Here is a 13,057-nt window from a genome sequence, read left to right on the forward strand (position 1 = left end):
AAACCACTTTGTAAGAGCAGGTTTGATCACTGGAGGAAGGCTGCAAAGACTGACACTAACATACTATGCATGTGATTTTATCTTCAGATGCCTCTAGCTTGTGCACCAATTCTGGAGTCCACACAATGGGTTGATCTAGTCTGCACCTTCCCACACTGTCAGCTAGCCTCGCGATCCACTCGTACAACTCTAGCGAGAAGGTCGCAAAGAAGATCTCGTGGATTCTTGTGTATATGTAGCGATCCAGCCACCTTTCCTCAGATATCTGTGGATTTATGTTCTCCTGTACTACGAACTCGTATAGTTTCTGATCCAACCAATCTTCAATCTCTTTCTTCGTAGGGTTCCAATTTTTTGACATCAGAAATCTCTTAGGCAAATCCCGATCCTGGCAACAAAACCATTTGTTGGCTTATTGGGGCCTGACCCTCGTTCAGAAAAGTTATTAGCCAAACAAATCTCGCGCTATCGGCCCTTTCGGCAACAGTCCACAAAGTGCGGACTGAAGTCTCCCCTGAGGTAGCAGGGGAGGGTGATGGAACCAGGTTTCCGAACCCTTGGGATGTCTTCATGTGGTCTAGAAGGGGTCACGAACTGATCTGGGGTCTCACACCACTCTGCTTCTGCGTAGATCTAGAATAAGGAACTTCCTTAATACTTATTATTAATGAGTTTGCTATAGATCAGATCTACTTCTTACAGTCTTTAAGCAAACATTTAATAGAGATAACTAGTGCGCGCACCCAGAAATGTTATAGATTTGCATAAACTCAGAACATAAGCATAAGCGCACAGATCAAAACAGATATATAAACCAGAAATTAACCAGATCCACAATATTTTCAGAACCAACTTAGCTTTATTGATATCTTTGTTCAGTACAATCCACTTTCTGCCCTACGCACTCAGCTGCAGGGGTCCATGCACACAACTGCGGACTCTACCAGGCCTCTGTGCACACAGCTACAGAGCCTCTATCTATCTACCAACACCCTTGACTCGGACTTATAGACACAGAGAGAATATTACCTTCATAAACCCATAACATTCAAGATCAAAGACAAAAATTGCCTTCTAACCTTAGAGCCTTGCTCTATTTATACATTTCCATGGTCCACGGACCATGGGCAGGCCGACTCACTTTCTATTTTCTTACATTATTTTCGGGTGGACAACCCTTTGACTTGACTCATTACAATTCACACTCGACGCATCTCGCGGAGTCTTTTACCATACTATTACCAAAATTGTGGGCTTTGATGCCCAAAACCCTTATGCGGGGCCTCTACTACCCAACAAGGGGTACGATTGGCCTTTGAGCAACCCTAACCTGTGGTTCCGGTACTTTCGCACTGCTAAATAAGTGTATAGAACAAGTTTCCAAGTTATCCTTAAGTGTTTAATTATCTTACTAAACAATCACAATTAACGCCGCGTAAACAAATATCCTTACTTGCGTTCAATTATCCAATGTAATTACATACATTTGCACATCATATAAGAATTATAAATGAAATTCATACACAATATGACAAGATGAATTGCAGGAAACAAAGACACATAATTTGTAAAATTCTTCACTTTATTGATATCTTCAGCCAATTACAGACTCTATCCACCCTGCGCACACAGCTGTAGGGGTTTGCGCACTCAGCTGTAGAGCCTCTACCTACGCTACAACCTGAAAACTTAGACTTCTCTCCTTATTGCCTAGTACTTCTTCTACAATTTATGACTTCTAAACTACTTAGAGCTTACTCACTTAGCTCTTTTTATACAATCCCATGGTCCGCAGACCATGGGTAAATCTTTTGTATCCGACTTTACTTTACAAAATAAGGGCAGACAACCCTTTATGACTCATGACACCTTCACGCTCCGCGACCACTAAATGTGGAGTCTTTACAACTTTATTACAAAAGTCAACCCAAACATGGGCTTCTAGCCCCAAAACTGTCATTGGGGGATCCTGTTCGCAACACTGTGCAGTCACCCTTTTCCTTTTGATATATCCTTTTATCTTGAGAATTTGTGGAGTACTGATGCTAGTTAATGCATGACAAGAGATTGTTGGAGAAGTTTCTTCTAACTCTAGATCTTCTGAAGTTTCCCCTTATTGAGCTTCTTCATCTTCACAGTATATGCAAAATAATTTCTTCTCACTACATTTATGCCCTTTACTATACTTTTTGCAATAGTTAAAACATAGTCCCTTTGATTTTATTTCATCCATTTGTTGAGGATTCAACATTGTTGGTTTAGGAAATGGAGCATGATTTTCTCTACAGTTATTAGTGCTTAATTTTCTAATGGTCATTTTTCCTCTCAACTTTTCTTTCCAAAAACAAAAAAGACAAAAAAAAACAAAAAACAAAAAACAAAAAATGCTCTAGAGATTTAGGTTCAAAGAGACACACCTCATGTTGGATTCTTTCCTTTAAAGTTCCCATAAATAGGTGTAACAAGTTACCCTCTAAAATATTCTTTACTTTGAGAATCAACTTTTGGAATTGTTGAATGTGCTCTGTAACTAGACCCTTATGTCGAATATTTAAAAATTGATTAAAGAATGTGTTGTTGTTAATATCCCTGTAATGTGCTATCAATTCCTTTGTAAAAATGGACCAAAATATAATAGAGTCTTTTTTTCTTTCACAAATCATTTGATATCATACATGTTGGCCTTGTTCTAAAATCATGGATGCAATATTTACCTTTTGTAAGGATGCTACTTGGTGTAGATCAAATTATTGTTCCATTTGAAATATCCATGTTTCAAGATCATTACCATCAAATTTCCTCATATCAGTCTTCAAAATGAAGTAGTTCATTGGTGTTGACTCGAAGCCCTGATGATATGGATCCTAGTTTGAAAATTCATGATTATGGTTATTCCATTCAAAAAAATCTATTTCTAGTTGTGATAGGATACTCCCTATATGAGATTGATTCTCAGCATCATGCTTCTCCTTATGTTCATGATTTCCTTTGATCTAAACATACCTTTTAGGAAACCTCTCCAAGAGAAGACTTTTCATGGGAATCATGGATTTTTGTATTTCTTCCTTAGTTTCATTCATCTTCTTCATTCATCTTCTTTCCCATTTCTCTTTTAAAATTCATTGAGAACTTAAAAAAACCACCTTTCTCAACATACTGTCATCCATTTCATTAATTTATTCTCTAATTAAGATAACCTAAATTCTAAGTCTTCACTTTTTTCATGAGTCAAGGATGGGCCTTTAGTAGATTTAATTGATGTAGTACCTTTCTTTGGAGGTATGTTGGAAAATAATAATATACCTCCTCTTTATTACAATTAATAAAAAAGGATCTTTTACTGAACAGTTAGGTGAATAGTAATTTGCATACCTTAATTTGGAGAATATCAAGTTTGAAGCTTTATTGATACATATATGATATTTGAGGCCTTCTAGATATGAAAATTTGTTCTATAGTACTCTAATGTGTAGTTTCTACAATTCCACAAGTGTGAACTAAATCTAATGTGCCAATCGAAAGTTATAGTAACTTTCCCAAAAATTGTTGATTTTTTTTCCTCTTCCCATGAGCAAACTTGTATAGCATGCCACACATCCAATTCTTGAAATATAATTGTGGAAATTGTACTTGAGGTACTTTTATATGTCTCCTAAAATTCATGTTTGAGACTGAATTTTAGAGCACATAAAAGCCCTAACTTCCTTGGAGTATATCTCTGAAAATACATAAAACTAAGATCTATATATTGGATGATATGTTCACCACAATTTTTCCTCAACATGCTCTAATTTTCATGTTTTAAAGCCTCACCAAAATAAATTTATAGCAAAAATGATGAATTGACATGTTTGAGACATAATTTAGGAGCGGGTAGAAACCCTAATTTCCTTGGGACTAGATCTTCGAAAATATAGTGAACCAAGGTCTAAAACTTGAACTAGATATTACCCGAGATGTCTTCTCCATCGTCTATAGGTTTCACCGTCTAAAACCTCCCATAAAAGTAGTTATAGAAAAATATCCATGATGCCTATTTGAAACAACAAAACCCTAGCATCAAGAGATCTGATACCAAATGTTATGATCCTTACACCTTAAAAATGATAAGAAGCCAATAATTACAATCCAAATTGAGGGGGAACCTCCTTTTATAATAAATATAATGGGCAAGACAATATTTGATGATCCTAAGACTAGGTTTTATTATTATATATATATAAGAGACAAAGGATACGATTATAATAAAATGGGACCATAAGGGATTCTAGCCTACACAACAACATAGAAAAAGAAATGCAATCACTCAATATATAGGTCTTAATAAGGTATTTTTGGGTTACATGGGGCTTATATAGGGCCTAACATTCAAACCATTGTTAAGTTGTTACAATAAGAACTCATGAAGGGCATAAATTTTTAGAAGTTAGATTTCCTTTCCCATGAAATCGATTCCCTTCTTATAGAGTAACTCTTGGGAAAATTAATTGTCTTGATAAAAAAACTTATCAACTCACACATAAATTATCAACCAAGTTAAGTATACTTATTTTAAGGTTATCATGCATAATATATGCATGTATCTAATTGACACTGACTAATTCATAATTGTTGCTAAGATTCTTGTGTAACATCATGGCACTTAATCAAACCAAAAGTTGTTGTAACTTTTCACACTTGTAGGAATGGAAATCAATTCAGAAAAGTCTCACTGTCAAACTCTCACTTGTGTAAAAAAAACATTATACATGCTGGTGAGCCCCAGTATTGTAGCAATAATGCTACAACTCCTGGAACTCCCTTCTTTAATTTTATCAACCCGGTAGTTCGTAACAAACTTGGAAGCGACAGTGTTGTATGCACAAGTACTAGCTCTTGCCGCAGTTGTCACTTGGTCAGCTGGCACAAGTCCACTAGGAGCTTAAGCCAACTTCTATGAGCTCTTAGAAGAAGCTTTTTAATTGATGGATGAAAGCTAAGTCGAAGGAAGCTAATCTAATTGCAAAAAGAAACTGAAAGCCAAAAAGAAACGCAAACCCTAGCAAACCCTAATTCTACCAGCTAGTCCTACCGATGCAAAGGAGAGCATGCAAACTACCGAAAGAGATGCCATTACTTCTAAGAAGGTAAAATGCATGTGTCTAAGTTATCACTATCTGAAGAGAACATCTTTTTGTATTTTTGTTTAAGTTATTAGAATCATCATGCATGTGCTTTTAACTAGTTTTCACTGTGCAGAGGTGGATCAAGGAGGAGAAATGCTTGGGAAAGGTCAGGAAGGTACAGAGAGGGTCTAAGGGATCCCTAACATTCTTTCCGAGAGTTTCACAAAGTCTAGATGCCTTGCAACCGTGTTTATGAACTTCTACAGGAAGTCTGCAGGGGTTTCTACAGGAAGTTCTGTAATTCTTCTACAGGATGTTTCGAAATGGGATTTTTGAGGATGGGTGATTGATGGAAGATGCATGGATGGTTATGGAGGTAGGATGGGGGTCTGAAGTGACCAAAGAACTGATGGATGGAGTGGTGAGATGATATGTGGAAGGCTGATTTGGCTTTAAAGTAGTTGAGACAACAATGGAGAAGAAGGTAGGGTTACGTGGGCAAGAGGATGGGTGTGAAGCGAGAAGCCTAGATATGGGATGAATCAGATGGCTCTGATGAAGCTTGACCAGGTGAGTGAGTGATAGAGATGCCCTGCACAATGCACATTCAACTGAATCAATGAATTCTTGCAAACAACTAAGTCCTAGCTAACTTAATCTAACTGTCAATGAAATGAATAAACAACAGCCTCATTTGGAAAGAGAACCATGTACATCACGTGAGCAAGAACATTCCGAAAGATCTAAATGCATGACAAACTCCTACCAATCGATTCCCAAACATAAAAAGCTACTTTAACCAACAAAAACAACCAAGATAACAAAGCAAGATCTAAAGAGCGGATTTTATTTTAAGAACGCAACAAACACACATAACGATAAACAGGGGAGGGACTGGGCGCTTGAGATGGGCCCAACCCCAAGAGCTACAGCCTCCCAAGAGAGATTTATAGCTGGTGCAAAGCTGAATTCATATTTATTAATCAAGAATGAAGAGTTACATCAAAACTGTCCACAAGGAGAGCTTGAGAATGAGCTGAAAGCAAAGCTAATCTATTGCATACAAATCGAATTACAAAATGACTACAAAATGAATACAAAATGACTAACTATTGGCTACAAACTGACTAACCACTAGCTAACATCCACTGGCTAACAAAATGACTAACTGGCTAACCAAAATGAGGCCCTAAGCCTTCTTATTTATACAAATTGAGGACCCAACAGTCCTCCTAAACTTTAGGGACTCGGCTGCCCAAAACTTGGAGTTAACAACAGTCCTACTTGACTTGCTTGGCTACCCTTGTGCTGATTGATTTGGTGGCCCTTGAACTCCGAGCTGATGGTGGATAATTCGAGGTAAGGGCCCATAAATGAAGGGGACACCTTCCTACAAATCCTCTAGCTTGTTCTCCCACGAATTTGGCTGCCAAGTGCTCATTAAGACCTTCAATTTTGTCTCCAAGTTGACCAAAAAGGCTACACAAAGCACCCATTAGACTTGTTGGCATAATGACTAACCAAATTCACTCTATTAACATAAATATAATCAAAAACACGCAATAAACTAATGAGAATGGTGGATTAAGTCAAATTAGGAGGTTGAATGAGCCCAAATAATTATCCATTTTTGGGGCTCATCATCACCCCCCTACTGAAAGTGTTGCTCATCCTCTGAGCAACCAATCTCTCTCCTCATCTTTGATGGCCCTGGTGGCCTCCTTAGCTACAATCTCGGCCAATTTCTCCTTCTGCTACCCTTTCTCCAAACTTCCTGTAGAAACAGTTCTATGTCTTCCTGTAGAAACAGTCATGTAGCTGAGTTCTGGCTTCCTGTAGAAACAGACAGCACCACTATATCCTGCTCGGCTGTGGGTGATTTTTCTTTCAGCTTGGCTATGGCTATCCTAGACTCAAGCCTGTAATATCCCATCCCGGGGTAAAGCACAAACCATTTCAGGATAGAGCACATAGCCACAATCAAAACTACTCAAGAATATGTTAAGTGGGGAACGATAAAACCTCATCTTGTTGCAATCAGCCCATACTGTAATTCCTTGGCCCTATTTGCAAGACTTGTCAGCTTCAGTGTTTTACTCTCTGTAGATATGTGAGGAACTGCTGTCATTAGCCATCCTTATTGCATCTGGAAGCAGTAGGTTCTGGTTATTGTATATCCTCCCCTCATCCATTCTATCAACGGCTTTGAGTCCTCAAAGAATCGCATATCGTCCACCTGCCTCTCCTTTGCGACTGCCAAAAGAACAAAGACGGCCCTAACCTCTTTCCAGTTATTCATGTCAATTAGATGATGAACAAAGTTCAAATCCTTGCTTAAAACTTGAGCAATGGAAACAGTCCCTATTGTTGCTTCCACCTCAGAAATGACTCTCCACCAATTTTCGAGCCAACCCTTATAAGCATTCTCATTGTAGCTCCTATTTTCCTTTACCCTGGCACCAAAACTTGATGCTTGGGCTGAATAGCATGACCACAGACAACCGTATTAACTCTCAATCAGTAAGGCAGCTCTCTGATAATGTCCCCTTAGAGTATGATAGACCAAGCCATCTACCACCAAAGACAGGTACCAATCTTCATAACTTTTCGACTGACATCTACACCTTGTTTGAGTCCATCTGTTCATTTTTCACTGCAGTGCACAGGACCTTGCAATCATTTTCAACTGAGAAAAGATCTTACAGGCTCAGATACAAAATTGGCAGTCAATTGTTTCATTTATGGCTCTGCATGTGTTTCAAGGAAAATAAGAACTATAGACACTGCTGAATTCATTTCTGTTATCAACATTCTACTGCTTTGTTTTGAATTCATGATCATATTGCAGAGATGGCATCTTTCCTCAACAATTAATTCTCCCCATGTTCCATATTAGTCTAGGATAAATTCAAATTATTTTGAAGAAAATCTCATACAACTCCTAAGAGATGAAAGAACCTACCAAAGGTATTCTTACTCTTTGATTTCCATATTGTTCAATGAAGCAGGGGCTTTCTCCAAGAAGGATAAACTTTCATCAATATTCTTCAATGCAAGCCTATCTATAACTAAGAACTTCACTGGTCATTTTTCCCTCTACTGTTTTGGATAACTTTGAATGGTATGTATCAACTGAATCACTTCAAAATATACAGCTCTGTCCCATAATCAATTCCCTGGTGAAGACTCACCAATGAAGAAGCAGAACATTTCAAGTCAGAAAATAATGTTCTATCTGGAAAAACTTCGTAATCTTGAGCTCTTTTCCTTGCTTTCATTCAAGTGCTTCTTGTGCTCAAGACTTCGCGCTCTATCCCTGTTTAGTCTGTCCAAACTCTGCCGCGGAGAAGCAATCCATTTGTTCCTGGGCTGTAGTTGTTTTGCAACAACCTTGACTTCAACTAAACAATAGGCTTTCTTCAAGCTTCAAACTGGATGAGCGGGAGAATTTTGAACAGGCCAAAAAAAATCAGCGAAGGATGGTAGGTTAACTGATTGTGGGAGAAGAGGATGCATCTTCAGTTGAACAGGTTGCAAGTGCAAGTTGAATAACAGTCCATGAATTTCAGCTGAGCGCTCATTAATTTCTGCGTGATTTTTGGTGGAGTGAGGCGGCAAAGACGTGTGCTGGCCCATGAACTGCAGTGGTATCATGAACTGCATGTTCTACTTATTAACTGTATGCTTTCTTCTTGATCCGCTGCACTGGAGTTCAAGCAGCTGACACTAACTGTTTTTTTTTTAATTTTCACGTGAGTCACCTGTCCACATGTACTGCGTGACTGCCGGCTGAGTTCTAGAGAAGACAATCAGCTTAACCTTGATAATTCGTGATTTAATCCCACCATTCCATTAATTCGTGCAGTTTTTAAATTAAATTTATGTAATAGAAGAATGAGTTTTAGTCACATACCTCGAAGTTGAATGGCTGCCGTGAGCTGCTGTGGCCTGTCATTGCTGCATGCATTGGTTCCTTTGATTGCATGAGGGCTTGGCTGATGATTTTTTATTGCTTTTCCTTGTGCAGGTGTCCTCTGGCCGGATCTGAGTTGCATGCAATTGTTTCCACGTTCAGATCTGCACCTTCAAGCTGCTGCTGCTGCATGGTCACAAAACCAGAACTTGTTTTCTCCATTGCTCTCAAACGGTAAACCAGATTGATCTGAAACTCAGTGAGCATGTCCCTATCATCATTATGCATCTCCCATAGTGAAATCGTGATCAATGGATGCACGGATTTCGAGAAAAATGGAAAATGGCTGAAGATTTCAGAGATCAATTTCTCGGAAACCGTGCATCAGAATCAGCTGAAACTGCTTGGGTAGGTTACCATCACTCATATGCATATCCCCATGAAACAGGTTTTGAAACGGATGCACGGTTATGGAGAAAATGCAAAAATGGCTGATGGTGATGGAGGCTAATTTCTTGGAAACCGTGCTCCGGAATTGGCTGAAACTGCTCAAGCATGTTTACATCACCCTTGTACAATTCCCCATAAAACGGTTTGTCAAATGGATGCATGGTTTTCAAGTTATGGCAAAAACAAATTCTGTTCTATGTGTTTTTGCTTCAAGGCACTTTGCATTTTTGTTGCATGGTATGAAAAATGAATTTGGGCTGTGATGCAGGTATGGAGATGATGGAGGAGGAGTTAGAAGATTGCATGAGGACTTCTGAACCCTTGAGGAAGCTACCATGTTCACCAAACAACTTTTTGAAATCCATGTCTAATTTCCCACAATTTCTACAGGAAGTTCCTGTAGAAGCACAATGAGAAGCACAATGAGGTGGAAAAATTGATGGAGAAAGGCAAGGGATGGACACACAAGTGCTTGTAGGCCTAATCAACAGATTCCCACCATCAGATTCCATTTTAGACTTGAATTTGGCTCGTCCAAAGGTTCTACAGGATGTTTCTTGTAGAAATACAGAGCTTCCTGTAGAAGGCACATGAAAAATTCCTTTAACCTTGATTTGAGTGCTCCTCCTGTCATGAAACGTCCTTCTTGCAACCTGCAATGTCATTGCTGCAACATGAAATTATTCAATGGAGATTAGCTTTATTTTTCTTTTTCTTTTTCTTTTTTTTTTTTTTTTTTTTTTTTTTTTTTTGAAAAACAACTAGGGCGCCTCATGGAGGTTTTCACCCTAATTGCCTGCCTTGGGCGCCTCCAAGGGAGGTTTTCACCCAAAGATCTTATTCTCTTTTCTCTTTTTTTTTCCAACCCATTGACCGCCTCATGGAGGTTTTCAATCAATGAGCCAATCTAAGGCGCCTCCGAGGAGGTTTTCACCTTAGATTTCTATTTTCCTCTTTTTTCACTTTTTTTTTTTTTTTTTTTTTTTTTTCTACCCTACCCTACTTGAAAAAAAAAACCGTTCTCAAGTATAAGAATACTTCCAATGGAGCCATGTGCACATCGAGATTAGAGACAAAATGATGTGAAGGCTTGAAATGCATGCTTGGACAATTATCCGGACTTTAGAGACCAAATGATCTGACTTTGAAGGGATCAAACATAACTGAGGAAGAAAGTACCGCTGCAACTTAGTGACGATCTAAAACCATATCTCAATATAGCTCTGATATCTTTGGTTCTTTTGCTGATCTGTATCACGTTTCATGTCACCTTCTATCATGACTTTCTCATCTTCCTCCTTTTGCTGATCTTTCTCTTGAGTACATGGAAGATTTGATGGTAACCATGAGGAAACTCTCTCGATCTTTAATTCTGATCTATTTTCTTCATCAAGTGTAGCCCATGGTTCTTTGATCTCCTCTTTTGAATCTTGTTTTTCCTTTGGTCCTTCAATGTTGTCAATATAATCTCTTTTTTGTAATACTCTTCCTGAGCTATGGTGAAGATCATTGAGCTCAAAAGGAGTCATTTGCACATGTTGTGCCTCAGCTTTGCAATTGGGTTGAGCTACTCCACTGTATGGCTTTGGAAATGGTACGGGTAGTTGAGCGGAGGTGTGAAATTGAGATGGAGATGGATGGCATTGTGGTTGGGTAGGCATTTGGGGTTGCCTTGGTGGAGGAGGAGGCGATGGTTGTGGATGAGCAGGTGGTGGAGGAAAATGAGCGGGATGAGAGTTGTACTGGGGCCTCCACTCCTGATAAGGTGCATTCCACTGAGGCTGTGGCTGAGCATAAGAGTGAAATGAATGAGCAACTGGTAGGGCATAATATGGATCTGTGAAGGAACAAGGAGAATATGACCAAGGAGGAGGTGTAGACCAGGAAGGATGAGCAGGGGGACCCCAAGAAGGCATGAAAGTGGCTTGATAGGGGTCATAATAGTTCTCGGATGTCCCTTGCACTTCCTGCTGATAAGATCTAGGTTCATGCGGCCTCCTTTGGTTCATGTAATAGAGTGATTCAGTGGCTCCTTTGGCTCTCTGATATGCAGCTTTGAATCTGGGTAAGGAAGGGCACTAATCTGTAGGATGGTATTCTTCACAGACAAAACATACTTCTATGGAGTACAATGGACATTCGTTCCTAGGATGCTTTCTAGTGCAACTAGGACAAAAAATGACCAAAGCCCTCTTGGCTTCTTCTTGCTTCTTTTGGATCCGCAAGGTATCCAGTTGCATGGCAAGAAACTGCCTCATATCACTCTTGAAATCTTCGATCTGATTTGCAAATTCATGTTGGGACAAGGTACTGCTCCCAACATTCCTGCTTATAGCCATTTGCTCCAGAGGAATGGTTTCTTCTTCTTCTTCCCTGGAGATTCTTTAAATATGCCTTGATGTCCACCTAGGGCTTCTTCTTAATCACAGCCATCGAAGAAGAGAGAACGTTGGCTATGTGAAGCAGTGGGGGTGTTGTGCAATCATTTTTCTAACTTATCTCTACTCCTACAAGGCATGAAATGAAATCTTTTTGGTTGATTTTTGTTTTTTTTTTCTACTTCTACCTGCAACAACGAAATAGATTGAACTGCAACTAACTATCTTGCTAAAATGAAAATGCGGAATTGAAATGTAAGCAGGAAAGGACTAATCTATTTTGCTCAAATGAAATTGCAGGAATGAAATGCTAGTCTACGCTTGCGGAATTGAAATGCTAATCTACGCTTGCAGAAATGAAATTGCGGAATTGAAATGCTAATCTATGAAAGCGAGAAATGCTAATCTATGAAAGCGGGAAATGCTAATCTACTTTTGCATAAACGAAATTGCATAATGGAAACGAAATAAACTACTTAGAAGAAGATTGTAGTGGAAAATAGAAGAAAAGCGACAATCACCAATACTCTGACGCTTCCCCGGCAACGGCGCCAAAAAGATGGTGAGCCCCAGTATTGTAGCAATAATGCTACAACTCCTGGAACTCCCTTATTTAATTTTATCAACCCGGTAGTTCCTAACAAACTTGGAAGCGACGGTGCTGTATGCACAAGTACTAGCTCTTGCCGCAGCTGTCACTTGGTCAGCTGGCACAAGTCCACTAGGAGCTTAAGCCAACTTCTATGAGCTCTTAGAAGAAGCTTTTTAATTGATGGATGAAAGCTAACTCGAAGGAAGCTAATCTAATTGCAAAAAGAAACTGAAAGCCAAAAAGAAACGCAAACCCTAGCAAACCCTAATTCTACCAGCTAGTCCTACCGATGCAAAGGAGGCATGCAAACTACCGAAAGAGATGCCATTACTTCTAAGAAGGTAAAATACATGTGTCTAAGTTATCACTATCTGAAGAGAACATCTTTTTGTTTTTGTTTAAGTTATTAGAATCATCATGCATGTGCTTTTAACTAGTTTTCCACTGTGCAGAGGTGGATCAAGGAGGAGAAATGCTTGGGAAAGGTCAGGAAGGTACAGAGAGGGTCTAAGGGATCCCTAACATTCTTTCCGAGAGTTTCACAAAGTCTGGATGCCTTGCAACAGTGTTTATGAACTTCTACAGGAATTCTGCAGGGGTTTCTACAGGAAGTTCTGTA

The sequence above is a fragment of the Pinus tabuliformis genome, chromosome 5_2 (genome assembly GCF_031772625.1).
Source record: "Pinus tabuliformis cultivar Carrire ecotype Pingquan chromosome 5_2, CPIR1, whole genome shotgun sequence".
NCBI classification, from domain to species: domain Eukaryota; kingdom Viridiplantae; phylum Streptophyta; class Pinopsida; order Pinales; family Pinaceae; genus Pinus; species Pinus tabuliformis.